Below are 16,012 nucleotides of genomic sequence, written 5' to 3'. Positions count from 1 at the left end.
AGTCGCTATTCAGAATTTATATAAATGACCTTGTGGATTACATCGGAAGTTCACTGAGGCTTTTTGCGGATGATGCTGTAGCGTATCGCGATGTTGTAACAATGAAAAATTGTACTCAAATGCAGGAGTATCTGCAAGGAATTGACGCATGGTGCAGGGAATGGCAATTGAATCTCAATGTAGACAAGTGTAATGTGCTGCGAATACATAGAAAAATAGATCCCCTATCATTTAGGTACAAAATAGCAGGTCAGCAACTGGAAGCAGTTAATTCCATAAATTACCTGGGACTACGCATTAGGAGTTATTTAAAATGGAATGACCATATAAAATTAATCGTCGGTAAAGCAAATGCCAGACTGAGATTCATTGGAAGGATCCTACGGAAATGAAGTCCGAAAACAAAGGAAGTTGGTTACAGTACAGTTGTTCGTCCACTGCTTGAACACTGCACACCGGTGTGGGATCCGTACCAGATAGGGTTGATAGAAGAGAGAGAGAAGATCCAACTGAGAGCAGCGCGCTTTGTTACAGGATCATTTAGTAATCGCAAAAGCGTTACGGAGATGATAGATAAATTCCAGTGGAAGACTGCAAGAGAGACGCTCAGTAGCTCTGTACGGGCTTTTGTTGAAGTTTCGAGAATATATCTTCACCGAGGTGTCAAGCAGTATATTGCTCCCTCCTTCATATATCTTGCGAAGAGACCATGAGGATAAAATCAGAGATATTAGAGCCCACACAGAGGCATACCGACAATCTTTCTTTCCACGAACAATACGAGACTGGAATAGAAGGGAGAACCGATGGAGGTACTAAAGGTACCCTCCGCTACACACCGTCAAGTGACTTGTGGAGTATGGATGTAGATGTAGATATAGATGCTTAAATTTATTAGTACAGTCCAATCTTTTTACTATTCTCTCACAAACTGCAGCACTGATACATTTCATCGATACACTTCTTGCTACCTTACAAATTTGAACAGTGAAAAATACCTCACCACGTAATTTTGCTTGATGTTTCAGGATTTCCGAAAGGAGAAGAGAGGTAGGCATGCTCAATTCTGCTCACAAGTACACTCAGAGAAGTCACGTATACTTCAACATTGATTTCAGTGAGCAAGAATGGAAGTGGTGAGTGCGCTTGCTGCAAATACTTACCGTCCTCGAGCGACGGTGGCTGGGAACCGACTGCTTCCACAGTCCTCCAAGGCAAGAGTCTACTGATCTGTCTGATAGGCCACCCCTTTGTCCCCACGTTGTTAATTAATATACCAGAGTCGACTACGACTGGCGGTGGTTATCTTTGGTAGGGTGTTGTTGCTACTTTCTCACAATGCACTTTGTCTCTCTTCATCCACTGTTTTCTATTGCTGTGGTTCTAACCTTGCCTGCCAAAGGTTCAAGATGCTGTGCAGAGTGACCTCTCGTTCACTTGTCCCTTGAAAATGACAGAACGTTCGACTGTCGAAATTTCAGCAGTTGTTGAGTGCTTTACCTAGCAGCATACTTGTAAGTTATTTAATGATCCACATTCAGAATATGAAACTAGGGCCAGAATCTGAGAAGAGCAATGTGGAAGAATAACAAGACGTCTCACCTCCGTAGTAGATATCTGTAAACACACGACTAAACTGTAATGCAGGCTAACTGACAAAAATATTTTAAATACATGCAACGGGTACCGACATGGGTACGTGTGGACTCTAGGATATGTGAGGCAGGCACAGAGCTCTGAGGGAAACGTAGAATAGTATAGTAATAACAGATCTGGAGGTACTTGTGACTGTGGGTAGGTGGCAGCCACCGAGCTCTTCCTAGCCCAGCAGTAACAGCTGTAGAAACTTATGCGATAGTTAATCACTTAGGAGCTTAATTTTACTCCTGAGAGCCTAGTTACACTCTTGATCTCAGCTCTGTTGGAATCAACCTTCCACCTCTCGTTAGTGCCGGCCAACGTAGCAGAGCGGTTCTAGGCGCTACAGTCTAGAACCACGCGACCGCTACAGTCGCAGGTTCGAATCCTGCCTCGGACATGGTTGTTTGTGATGTCCTTAGGTTAGTTAGGTTTAAGTAGTTCTACGTTCTAGGGGACTGATGACCTCAGAAGTTAAGTCCCGTAGTGTTCAGAGCCATTTGAACCTCTAGTTAGTTTACAGGGTCCTCTGCTATCTTAATGAACATTTAAAACGTGTTGTTAGTCCACTGTCAGTTATCAGCGTCTGCTTATGTTAAATTAAATATGACTACTTGTTTCCGAACCAAGGCTTCTAGTTTTATTTTTAATCAGCCATGAAAGAAGATCGCATAATTACTAAACACGGTGTGTACGAATGAGCATTTCTGTAATTGAAATCCGGTGTTCGATGCCTTCTAAAAATATCACTTTAGCAGCTCTAAAATACAGAGTGCATTACTAAGCAAATGCAATTCTGAAATAGAAAGTGGGTTAAACACAACTTTAAGCAGCAACTTTGTTTTTCCTTTGCCATCACAGAGTGCCGACATAGCGAAGAACACGCACTAAAGAAGAGCCATAATTTCATAAAGTGCCTGCCCCATTTCCATGGCGTCTAACGCTCATGAATATCGTCTCGCATAAGGAAACTGGGCTAAGTACCTCATAATTTAGGGAAATCATCGAAGCCGTGTAATGGCACCACAGTGGCGGGTTGAGCACAGTGGCTCTTATGCACTGCGTCGTTAGGTGAAAATTACCGCCAATGGTATGATCTACAAATGAAAGGAAAACAGGCTTCCTTATGGGCAAACCTCGAGAGATGTTAAAATTTTTTGTCTTCTTTCAGCTGGTATTATTTCAATTTTTGGTATAGAAATGAGTCAAGCATTTTATCAAACGAAATAGCCAAATGCCGAAAAACTGATTTCATGTATGATAACGTTAACAGGGCAAACTTTATTTTAAATAAACGTCATTACATATTAGTATGAAAATGCTATGTACACGAGCTTAATCAGTATTCCGAAGGCGTATTAACACTTAATAGCTCCCACATAGGCTTTAGGGCTTTAATCCCCTGTCACGATTCGTTACATTTTTGGGTCTACCGTTTTCTTTTTGCAATGTAGTCGTCGTAACGTTCTGGTGTGATAAGGTAACATTGCATATGACAGCTAAATTTCATTCGTTATGAAAACGTATTGGTAACAAGAAAAATAGGTATATATCCTACGGCTGCAGTGCACTGTACCGAGCGAGGTGGCGCAGTGGTTAGCACACTGGACTCGCATTCGGGAGGACGACGGTTCAATCCCGTCTACAGCCATCCTGATTTAGGTTTTCCGTGATTTCCCTAAATCGTTTCAGGCAAATGCCGGGATGGTTCCTTTGAAAGGGCACGGCCGATTTCCTTCCCAATCCTTCCCTAACCCGAGCTTGCGCTTCGTCTCTAATGACCTCGTTGTCGACGGGACGTTAAACACTAACCACCACCACCACCACCAGTACAGTGAGTTTTCTTGTGAAAAATCGTGGACTAGTGTCAAGTGAAATTTGGTCAGCTGCATTACATACGAACAGTAGCGTAGATGTCTTTTTATTGGTATTATTTGACAATTTTACCTAATGACGTAGATAGTGAAGTTCTTGACAAGAATTGTTGTTTGCACTTGTGTTCCTTTTAGATAGTGAAATAAGGTTTGTACGCGTAAGTTTAGAAGTGCAATTACTGTCTATCTTTGAAGCTATTTCATAATTCTGACCCGTACGTCTACAAGTTTGCTTTTGCCGTTTTACAATATTTGGCAGCAGTGACCTCTGGTTCTGCAGATATTAGGTTTTGTCATACAATTAGTTTAGGCATTTGTAAATACACTCGTATTCTAAAGTTATTCTCTACTGGGTAATTGGCTATATCAACTTACGAGCGAATTCCCGTTCTCTTCGGGAAGTTTTAATTTTACTTTAACGTGAAGAAACCTGCAGCCGAAACCCATAAAGTGTTGGGTACGAACTATGGTGAGGCACTCATTAGTGAAATAACGTCAAGAGAATGGTTTCAACGTTTCAAGAATGGTGACTTTGACGTCGAAGACCGGCATGGCGGAGTAAGATAGAAGTTTTGCAAAGTTACTGAAACGGACGGAAAACACCACAGCAGATCGTTATCGAACGCAGGTGATGCATTTGAGCAGAGCACTGAAAGATAAACAGCTTCAATATAGCGATAGACATGAAAAGGTGATTTTTTGCAGCATGGGAATTCTCGACTCCGTATCACAAAACCCCTTAAAACATACTTGGAAACATTGAATGGGAAGTTGTACACCACCTGCCGTATTCTCCAGACATTTCTCGATCAATGGCAAATCGCGTGGCTGACCAACACTACCGGTCATATGAACAAGGGCGAAATTGGATCGATTCATGGATGTCCTCAAACAACATTTCTTCCGTCGCGGGATTCCTAAGCTGCCAGAAGTGGCCGGCAATGGCCAATGCATTGCACCGTGATATTTGTTTTTTAAGTGTTTCACATTGAAGCCTCAAACTTCGAGGAGAAATGTGAGTAACCAAGTTGCAGACCCAATAAGACATACAGCTATACTGATGGAATAAGTTAGGAGGTATTCGATTTGTTTGTGGGGAAACAAATGTTGTATCATTTGAGACATACAGAGGCGAGCGAGTGTGCTAGCACTTACTCCAGTTCACTGTTACTGGCACCACGCCATCATAACGAGCCTTTGCGTAGCATACAGAGTATTGTTCCATAATCTAAGAATGAAATTAGAATTTGAAGTAACGATTCCAGACATTGCCAGTGCATGCTTCCGTATATTAACGTTAAAATTGCTAAATATCAGAATGATCAGGTAAACATGTTTCGCTAACTACACTTTTTTTTGGAAACAGAACAAGTTGCGCTAAGTAATAAAGCGAGAAACCCAAAAACTGTTCAGAATGTGTAAATGTATGTCACAATCAGTTGTAACAAGTCAACTTGATCGGGGCAATATTTTGGTCAAAATCGGCTTTTTTTTTTTTCATTGAAGACTCAGAAGCGTGAAAATTCCTATGAATCCTCAGTTTGATATGGAAACATTAACTGTGTGACTTCATTCTATTATTTTACAAGTAATTCACTAACAATTAAATTTGTAATAAAAATGTCCTTATTTGTAATAGACTATAATTTGTATTAATTATAGAAAGTTCTAATCACAGCACTGGATTACATTAAGGAAATAATACATCTGAACCAAGTTTCATGACTTTAGTGGAAATACCAATCAATATAAGGACTCTTAAAGAGGTACCAGTAGTTCAGAGATGTACTGTCAGTTCCGTTCTAAAAATTCTAGCTGGCAAATTGTAAATGCAGTCGAGCTGAAACTTTTTCTGTCGGTAAAGCCAACTTTCCTCCATTCATACAAAATTATGGGGATTCAGAATTGATATACAGTTATCTAATGTGTATTAGAAAGCGGCCGTTTAGATGCCGCTCATTGTGCATAGAGCGGCTGACGGCAAATGTTCCGTTCCGCCGTCTGCTGGGCCCATATATAAATACGGCCAGAGAGGCAGTGAAGAGACACACTGTGCTCCAAGCTATCAGTCTGTCCGTGTCAGTCGAACGCTGGCACTCTCTGTGTCCTGGATGACGTCACAGCCATGTTTTCGGTGCAAACAGGGAGTGAACTCGGGAGGAGTGTACACCGGTATCTATCGCTTAGATTTCACGTAAGTAACTGTTTGTGTTGACCAAACCACATAGAAAGTGGTGTGATTATTTTTCACTTTCGTGGCGAGCAATTAGCTTTGAAGATTAGAAGTCTGGGCGAAAGTACATTTTAATTGGAACTTACTATGGAGGATGCCTCTGAACTGCTCATGCTGCTATTTATGATAGGAACAATATTATTACTCTTATTATTATTATCAGCAATATTACTATGTTTGTGCGTGCAAGCTTTTACTGTATATATTAATCAGCTAGAACCCAAAACTTTTATTTATAATCATAGTTCCTGACCCCGCTGAGTAAATGAAGAGTAGAAACATTTTCCTTCAGTAAGCACAAGAAGAATGTAGGCTTGCAGACTTGAAGTTATGGTCAGTATGTTCTCCACCGTTCTCTGGCTAACAGCAGAAATAGTTTCCAGGCACTCGTAACAGACAGCGACAGATTCATTGCACAGCAAAAATATTTTCCGTCGCCCCACGTGTTGTCTCTTCCTTATCTTTCATCTTATCTCGTTGAGGCCAAGTGATGACCATTTGCCTAATTAAATTCTTCAGATTTATCTTTTATTCCTTACTTTCTCTCTCCTAGTCTTATTCTCTTTCTCCACTCATTGACATTCATTCATGACTTTGTGGCTACTGCTAATCTTCACATTCTTTCATTTCTTTCTTCCTCTCGCTATATTACTCGTTCATTTCACTCTGTTCGTATGCTTCATGTTGTTGTTGTGGTCTTCAGTCCCGAGACTGGTTTGATGCAGCTCTCCATGCTACCCTATCCTGTGCAAGTTTCTCCATCTCCCAGTACTTACTGCAACCTACATCCATCTGAATCGGCTAAGTGTATTCATCTCTTGGTCTCCCTCTACGATTTTTACCCTCCACTCTGCCCACCAATGTTATTTTGTGATTCCTTGATGCCTCAGAACATGTCCTACTAACCGGTCCCTTCTTTTTGTCACGTTGTTCCACAAACTCCTCTTCTCCCCAATTCTATTCAATACTTCATTATTAGTTATGTTATCTACCCATCTGATCTTCAGCATTCTGCTGTAGCACCACATTTCGAAAGCTTCTAGTCTCTTCTTGTCAAAACTGATAATCGTCCATGTTTCACTTCCACACTTGCCTACACTACATACAAATACTTTCAAAAACGACTTACTGGCACTTAAATCTATACTCGATGTTAACAAATTACTCTTCTTCAGAAACGCTTTCCTTGCCAGTGCCAGTCTACATTGTATATCTTCTCTACTTTAAGTGTCTCATTTCCTAATCTAACTCCCTCAGCACCAACAGACTTAATTCGACTACATTCTATTACCCTCATTTTGATTTTGATGATTTTCATCTTATATCCTCCTTTCAAGACACTGTCCATTCCGTTCAACTGCTCTTCAAAGTAATTTGCTGTCTCTGACAGAATTACAATGTCATCGGCGATCCTCAAAGTTTTTATGTCTTCTCCATGGATTTTAATACCTACTCCGAATTTTTCTTCTGTTTCCTTTACTGCTTGCTCAATATACAGATTCAATAACATCGGGGAGAGGCTACGACCCTGTGTCACTCCCTTCCCAACCACTGCTCACCTTTCGTGCCCCTCGACTCTTATAACTGCCATCTGGTTTCTAAACAAATTGTAGATACCCTTTCGCTCCCTGTATTTCACTTTGCCACCTTTAGAATTTGAAAGTGAGTATTCCAGCCAACATTGTCAAAACCTTTCTCTAAGTCTACAAATGCTAGCAATGTAGGTTTGCCATTACTTAATCTTTATTCTAAGATACGTCGTAAGGTCAGTATTGCCTCACGTGTTCCAATATTTCTACGGAATCCAAACTGATCTTCCCCGAGATCGGCTACTACCAGTTTTTCCATTCGTCTGTAAGGAATTCGTGTTAGTATTTTGTAGCTGTGACTTATTAAACTGATAGTCGGTAATTTTCACATCTGTCAACACCTGCTTCCATGGGATTGGAATTATTATATTCTTCTTGAAGTCTGAGGGTATTTCGCCTGTCTCATACCTCTTGCACACCAGAAGGTAGAGTTTTGTCAGGACTGGCTCTCCCCAGGCCGTCAGTAGTTCTAATGAAATGTTGTCTACTCCGGGGGCCTTGTTTCTACTCCGGTCTTTCAGTCCTCTGTCAAACTCTTCACGCAGTATCGTATCTGCCATTTCATCTTCATCTACATCTTCTTCCATTTCCATAATATTGTCCTCAAGTACATCGCCCTTGTATAGACCCTCTATATACTCCTTGCACCACTCTGCTTTCCCTTCCTTGCTTAGAACTGGGTTTCCATCTGACCTCTTGAAATTCAACCAAGTGGTTCTCTTTTCACCAAAGGTCTCTTTCATTTTCCTGTAGGCAGTATCTATTTTACCCCTAGTGAGATAAGCCTCTACATTCTTACATTTGTCCTCTAGCCATCCCTGATTATCCATTTTGCATTTTCCGTCGATCTAATTTTTGAGACGTTTGTATTCCTTTCAGCCTGATTCATTTACTGCATTTTCATATTTTCTCCTTTCATCAATTAAATTCAATATTTCTTCTGTTACCCAAGGATTTCTACTAGCCATCATCTTTTTACCTACTTGATCGTCTGCTGCCTTCACTACTTCATCCCTCAGAGCTACCCATTCTTCTTCTACTGTATATCTTTCCCCCATTCCTGTCAATTGTTCCCTTATTCTCTCCCGAAACTCTGTACAACCTCTGGTTTTGTCAGTTTATCCAGGTCCCATCTCCTTAAATTCCCACCGTTTTGGACTTCCTCCAGTTTTAATATACAGTTCACAACGAACAGATTGTGTTCATAGTCCACATCTGCCCCTGGAAATGTCTTACAATTTAAAACCTGGTTCCTAAATCTCTGTCTCACCATTATATAATCTATCACATACTTTCTAGTATCTCCAGGATTCTTCCATGTGTTCAACCTTCCTTCATGATTCTTGAACCAAGTGTTAGCTATGACTAAGTTATGATCTGCGCAAAACTCTACCAGGCGACTTCCTCTTTCATTTCTTAGCCCCAATCCATATTCACTACTATGTTTCCTTCTCTCCCTTTTCCTACTCTCGATTTCAGTCACTCATGACTATTAAATTTTCGTCTCCCTTCACTACCTGATTAATTTCTTTTATCTCATCATACATTTCATCAATTTCTTCATCATCTGCAGAGCTCGTTGGCATATAAACTTGTACTACTGTAGTAGGCGTGGGCTTCGTGTCTATCTTGGCGACAATAATGCGTTCACTATGCTGTTTGTAGCAGCTTACCCGCACTCCTATTTTTTTATTCATTATTAAACCTACTCCCGCATTACCCCTGTTTGATTTTGTATTTATAACCCCGTATTCACCTGACCAAAAGACGTGTTCCTCCTGCCACCGAACGTCACTAATTCCCACTATATATAACTTTAACCTATCCATTTCCATTTTTAAATTTTCTAACCTACCTGCCCGATTAAGGGATCTGACATTCCACGCTCCGATCCGTAGAACACCAGTGTTCTTTTTCCTGATAATGACATCCTCTTGAGTAGTCCCCGCCCGGAGATCCGAATGGGGGACTATTTTACCTCTGGAATATTTTTCCCAAGAGGACGCCATCATCATTTAACCATACAGTAAAGCTGCATGCTCTCGAGAAAAATTACGGCTGTAGTTTCCCCCTGCTTTCAGCCGTTCGCAGTACCAGAATAGCAAGGCCATTTTGGTTAGTGTAACAAGGCCAGACCAGTCAATCATCCAGACTGTTGCCCCTGCAACTACTGAAAAGGCTGCTGCCCCTCTGCAGGAACCACACGTTTGTCTGGCCTCTCAACAGATACCCCTCCGTTGTGGTTGCACCTACGGTACGGCCATCTGTATCGCTGAGGCACGCAAACCTCCCCTCCATGGTTCATACCTGGCTTGAATTTCTTCCATCTGAAAAAAGTTTCCTAAAAATGTATCTTTCCTATTTTGTATATCCTTTTCATCTTCCGATACATCGAGTGCTACAGAGTTCATTTTCCGGTGGTATTTGATGCTCTGATCTGATAATCTATTTTTATTCTTTCTACACAAACAAACAAAGAATACCAGTCTTTCGATTCTATTACGCATGGAATATTTCACTGTTTCCTGAACTCTACACTGTACAATCTCTGTAAAATTCCTATTTAAAATGTGAAAACCACGTCAAAAATGTGCGACGAACAGCTATAGCGCATGCAGACAGTTGCAGCACGCTACCAGTTCGCATGTTTAGAGATTACAAGTCGCTACTTAGACTTAAATATCTGTGAAGGGTGCTGTCAGTGGAATAATAAAATCTATGTGCACTCTAAGACAAAGAGGATAAGAACCAAAAGATTGTAATCTTTTGGTTTCAGAAAAAGTGGATGATTTGATCAAGAGAAAGACCTTTACAAATTGAGCACGTCAGTAACTCCCTCGTTCATCTCTGGCCCTTACGTAAGTTATTCGGCTCGGATTAATTGATGGAGTTGTTGGATGACCTCTTGAGGGACATCGTGCCAAATTATGTTCACTTGAGGTGCTAGACCGTCAAAGTCCTGAGCTGGTCGGAGGGCCCTGTCCAGGCTGCTCCAAATGTTCTCAATAGAGTTAAGGTTATTTATGAATTATAACCAGCTACACTGCTATGTAAGTTGTTTATGTTTTATCTGATTCACGATGAGCCCATTTCAGCAAATTGCCATTGTCAGGTGCTCTGTAAATACATAGATAAGCGACTGTCTTAATATAAAGCTTTTATAATTTATAGTATATGATTAGATGTTTTACCTTATACATAACATCGTTGCTGTCATGTCCTGTCTCTTCAGGAATTATTACTTTCTCCCACGCGTACAGTGGAGATGTATATCAGATACTACTTGTTTCCATTATTGCTACTTTCCTGACAGCTTGGATGACAGTGGGTCAATGATGTTACATGTTTACATAGTTATCATTATAAATAAGTGGTATGTGAAATTCAGTTATTTATTATTATTTTTTCATATAGGTTTGTTTCTGATTATGTTTTCGCCAAGACTTACTTTTAGTTTTGTTTGATATCTTTATTTTACGTTTTTAATTTTTCCGTAATAGGTGTTGTCTATGATTTACGTTGGTGTTCTGTCTGTGTTTTATACTACTCATGTTGTTATCGCTGTTACTATGGATATGTGCAGCTTAGAGTCACAGATATTATTATTTCACACGTTTTCCCGAATTATAATGTGAATAAAGTTTTTATATACTATTTGTGCTTTAAGTCAGTTTGTTCGTTCAGTACATTTGTTGAGTTGCTGTATGCATGTGAATATACTCGTATCTCTATTTCCTCAAGGATGTTCGTCGATGCTCTCTTTTGCGTAATATGGAGGATTTCTAGTGCTTTGTTTATGTGTTTTACATAGTGTTTCTGTGCTAGTAAACTTTGCCAAATATGGATGGGTTGTTTCCACTTTCTCTGGTGTGCTCTTTATATCTTATTTTGAAGTTTCTACCAGTTTGCCCTATGTACAATTTCTGACATGTATTACACGAAATTTTGTAAACGCCGGGATTGTTGTTTACGGGAATGTTCGAGGTGCCATTGTGAATTTTGTGTTTGAGGCTGTGTGCATTTTCAGATGCAAATGCGCTGTCGGTTTTGTTGAATAATTTGTTGATTTTGTTCAAGATAATTCCTAGATAGGACGAGGTTACGTGTTTTGCTTTCTTCTTTTTTGTTGTTTGTACGTTTAGTCTTATTTATTTATGTTTAGTGTGCCTGTCAGGTTGTGTTTTAAACTCTAAAATCAAATGGTACAAAACATTTTGCTCATCAAATTGGATTCACGTGAATTCAGCATGCCAAGATATGTAGTGAAACAAATTTTCAGGCCTCTGCAGTTTTTTTTTATTTTCTTTTTGCTACCGGTTGGAATTTTCACCCGTAGTTTCCTCTAAGGGCAGAAGTAATTAAACTGTGTACCCGGCCAGAGCAAGACCGCATGTTCTCCATGGAGGAGACAATGTAGTGCCCCAGTCTAGAGTTTGAGTAAAATTAAAAGTTTTTAGTAAAAGTAATGAGAACAAATGTGGATGTCAACGTGGAGCGTTGCATTAACAGTTGCGAGTCAGTAGCCACCGTGTAGCGACATGTGAGCCGTAGTAACAGACAATAAAGTGCATTGCAAAGCCACGAGAGACGAGAGTCTCAGCAGCTGAGTTCCTACTCTGGGTCGGCGTAACAGCACCAGTTGTCTTCTGAGTCCCGCCTTGCCTTCTTACCCCCGCCAGACGGCAGCAAGTCGTGCCCCGTGGAAAGATGTTATCTTCGCGCGTCGGCGCTGTGCTGCCGCCAGAGACACGGGCCTTGCAGACTCCGCTAAGTTGAGGGAAGTAGTATCCTGCTGACGTCAAAGGCCGTGGCCTCTAAAAGCTGCAAGGTGACCTCAGCCTCACGTCAGATATGCGGAGCGGCGGCTCAGTAGCCGTGGCGAAAGCCACCGCCTGCTCATCAGCACCAGCCAGCGCCAACAGAGAGAGAGGTAGGTCGCCACACTGCGTCGTGGATTGAAGTCAACTAAAGTCATCCTTAACGATTAACAGAGCTTCCGTTGGGGGACCTTTACTCCCATCACTCACCCAGCACGCTACAGCAGATTATGAAATAGTTTTTGGCGAATGGCAAAAAATATATGGAAAAAAATTGGGTGTATTACATATGTATTGGTAAACAACGAACATATTCAAAGACAAAAAAAGGAAGAAGCACAATGAAGGAATTATCCGAATGGGACAGAGATAAGTAGATGTGATTTTCATGTACAGGCAAACAAATGATCAAATTATTGGAAAAATTGGATGATTTGATCAAATCAACGGAAAATGTTTCACCAAATTAGGAACTCAATAATATGTTTCTCCACCTCTGACCTGGAATCTTATTAACAGGAGTAGAATTGTCTTCACTGATGAGAGCTATTTGGAAATGACCTGTGATGACGCATTTGGGAACGCCCCGGAAAGCGGCGGCATACCAACCTGACTGTCGCTAGCCATGCTGCCTCTCCTTTTCATGACATTCCCCTGTGGTTGTCACTCACGACACCCTTACAGTAGAGAGGTATTTCGGCATTATTCCACGCCCCCTCCCACCCCTTTAATTGTTCTTCATGACAAGCCATCGGCGGCTTACATTTCGGCAAGATAATGCCCGCCCACTCATGGCAAAAAATTCTACAGTTTCTGTTCGTGTTTGACAAACCCTATTTTGGCCAGCAAGACTGAAAGACTGTTTTTGCACTGCAGGTCACAAAGAATAAAAATTTCGAAAACCAAGTACTAAGTAGGAAAGCGGCCAGATTTTGCGCGCGAGTATTATATCAAACAAATAGCCAGCCCGACATGGCTGGTCTTATTCAACACCGTTCCTCAAAATATTGTTGTGAATAACGTCTATCCGTCACGCCGTTTAAACAGAAGACACCAGCCACACAGATACATGAGCTTTCTGACAATTATATAAAAAACAACTGCAAGACATATAACCAATTAACAAATAAGATGCTGACACAGGGTACAGCAGATTCAGGCGCAGTAAAACACAACATCACCGGTTGTGTAACTCTAAATACTCAGAGGTTCAAAGGAGGTGACGAAAACGGCCGTATAGCTTACCACACGATTTACTCAAGCCAACCGATCGCATATAAATACGAATAAGTCACTGAATTACGCCGTAACACACAGCCTCATTCCTAATTAAATAGAGATATGACTCTCACAAGTTGGTTCTAAAATTACGTTCAGGCCCCACAGAGTGAGCCGAATTAAGAAAATGACAAAGATCTAGCAAATCCTAACCACAGTCCAAAACAGGAAAGTTCTGACCGAAAATGAAGTGGTTAGTTCGGTAGCAAAATAATAAATGCAACTCTTCCTGTTCACTCCGGTACACATAACTACTTCGTAGCCCACCAGCTCCTGCTTCCATGGATTGTCGCCAATAGAGATATTCAACCTTCTACAAAAGAGAGGCACCTTTTCCACCGATATCGCGCGCGTTCAGGCATCCTCTTCTACATCTACATCTACATCTACTTCTACACTCTGCAAACCAGCGTGATTCCAAGGCAGAGGATACGTCCCATTGTACCAGTTATTAGGGTTTCTTTCTGTTCCATTCACATGTGGAGCAAGCGAAGAACGATTGTTTGAATGCCACTCTGCATGCAATAATTATTCTATCCTTCCCACGATCTCGGTGTGAGCGATATGTAGAGGTTGGCAGTATATTCCTGGAATAATCATTTAAACCTTGTTCTTGAAACTCTGTTAATAAACTTTCTCAAGATAGCTTACGTCTGTCTTCAAGAGTCTGCAATTTAAGTTCCTTCAGTATCTCTGTGACACTCTCCACCGGATTAAACACCCCTTTGCACATTAGTGCTGACCTTCTCTGTACACATTCAGAATCCTCTGTTAGTCCTATCTGGTATGGGTCCCACACACTGGAGCAGTATTCTAGGATGGGTTCCACGAGTGATTTTTAAACAATCTCTTTTGTAGGATGGTTGCACCTTCCCAGTATTCCACCAATAACCCGAAGTCGACCAGCTGCTGTACACAAGGTTGAACGTATGTGATCACTCCATTTCATATATCTACACAGTGTTACACTCCGCTATTTGTATGAGTTGGCCGATCCCAACAGTGGCTCATTGATACCATAGCCAAACGATACTACGTTTTTTCGTTTTGTGAAGTGTAAAATTTTACATTTCTGATCATTTGCATCAAGTTACAAATCTCTGCACCACGTTGAAATACCATCAAGATTTGACTGAATATTTATGCAGATTCTCTCAGATTGTAGATCTCGTTATAAATAACTGCGTCATGTGCAAAAAGCCTCAGCGCACTCACTAAACTTTCCCAACTAGCTTCCTGCCCTCAGCACAAACACCGCGGCTCAGTCAAAAGCAAGTGACGACCGAAGAAGAGTCCACAACGCGCCGTGAAGCAGTAATCTTCGCTTGTTATTTCCATAGTAGTTTGTCATATAATGCTATCGCTTTAAATTCATATAAACAGGTTAAATCACTAACTATTGCCACCTAGAATAATTCCGAACGTATGATGGTAGCTGAAACGTTGGTAGGACAAATCTTGCACGGAACAACTGGGGCTATATAATGACGTTGGTTTCTTGTCGCAAGTGGGGTCGCGTCGGAGATATGAAGGTAAACTTCGTTTTTTTTTTCTTTGTGATGCTATAGTTTTTTACTTAATTGCTGATAGCGGCTATCGAGACGCATCCAATAATGTGTAATAGTGAGGTCTTTAAAGGTCAATGAAGGTCACAAAGGTTGCAGGAACGCCCATTTACAGAAGGTAAGTACCACTGGTGTCAATTCAGTGCTGCAGTCTTCATATCATGGATTAAGTGATATTCCTTATGACTTCGGCACTTATCGAAGCACGTGGTGTGACAATTCTCTCTCGTATATCATACAAATAGTAATAATTCGCCGAATACGACGTATCCATCTAACGTGAGGTTGACTTGTAAACACCATTCGACGGTTTCGCAATACAACACTAATAGGAACGGTAAGACTAGTATCGTCGAATGAAGGGGATGTGAATGATGAATTCCTTCGAAGAAGAAATCGATATTCTCCTCATTTACGAAGAATACCAAAGCAATTCAGTGAGAGATAGAGACTTATACGCTGGAAGATATCCTCAACGTACTCATCCCACACGTCGTACATTTGAACATGTGTGTGGTAAACTGAGAAGAACTGGTTCTTTAACGCATCGGAAACATATCCGGCAAAGGAAAGTTACTAACAAGGAAACGTAAATTGGTACTCTTGCCACTATGATTCGAGATCCTTGTGTTAGTTCACGTCAAATCTCAAGGGAATCTAACATGAGCCAGAGTAGTGTTGTTCTGCATTGCTATAAATGTCGGCCATACCAAGAAGTAACTGGTAAGGATTGTATGCTTCGCATTGAATTCTGCCTATGGGATCGACTTCAAAGGGTTGACACATCTATTAATTTGATTTTATATACTGACGAGGCTACCTTCACGAACCATGGAAATGTTAGTTTGCATAACATGCATTAGTGGGAAACTGAAAATATATACGTTGGTTGCGGAAAGTTGCACACCAAAAGCGGTGGTCGGTGAATGTGTGGTGTGGGATTCTGGAGGACAGTATTATAGGCCCCTATTTAATCGAAGGAAATCTTAATGGTAGGAAGTACCCAACATTTCTACAA

This window comes from Schistocerca piceifrons, chromosome 5 (assembly GCF_021461385.2).
Source record: "Schistocerca piceifrons isolate TAMUIC-IGC-003096 chromosome 5, iqSchPice1.1, whole genome shotgun sequence".
In the NCBI taxonomy this organism is placed as follows: Eukaryota; Metazoa; Arthropoda; class Insecta; order Orthoptera; family Acrididae; genus Schistocerca; species Schistocerca piceifrons.
This window is presented reverse-complemented; position numbering follows the sequence as displayed.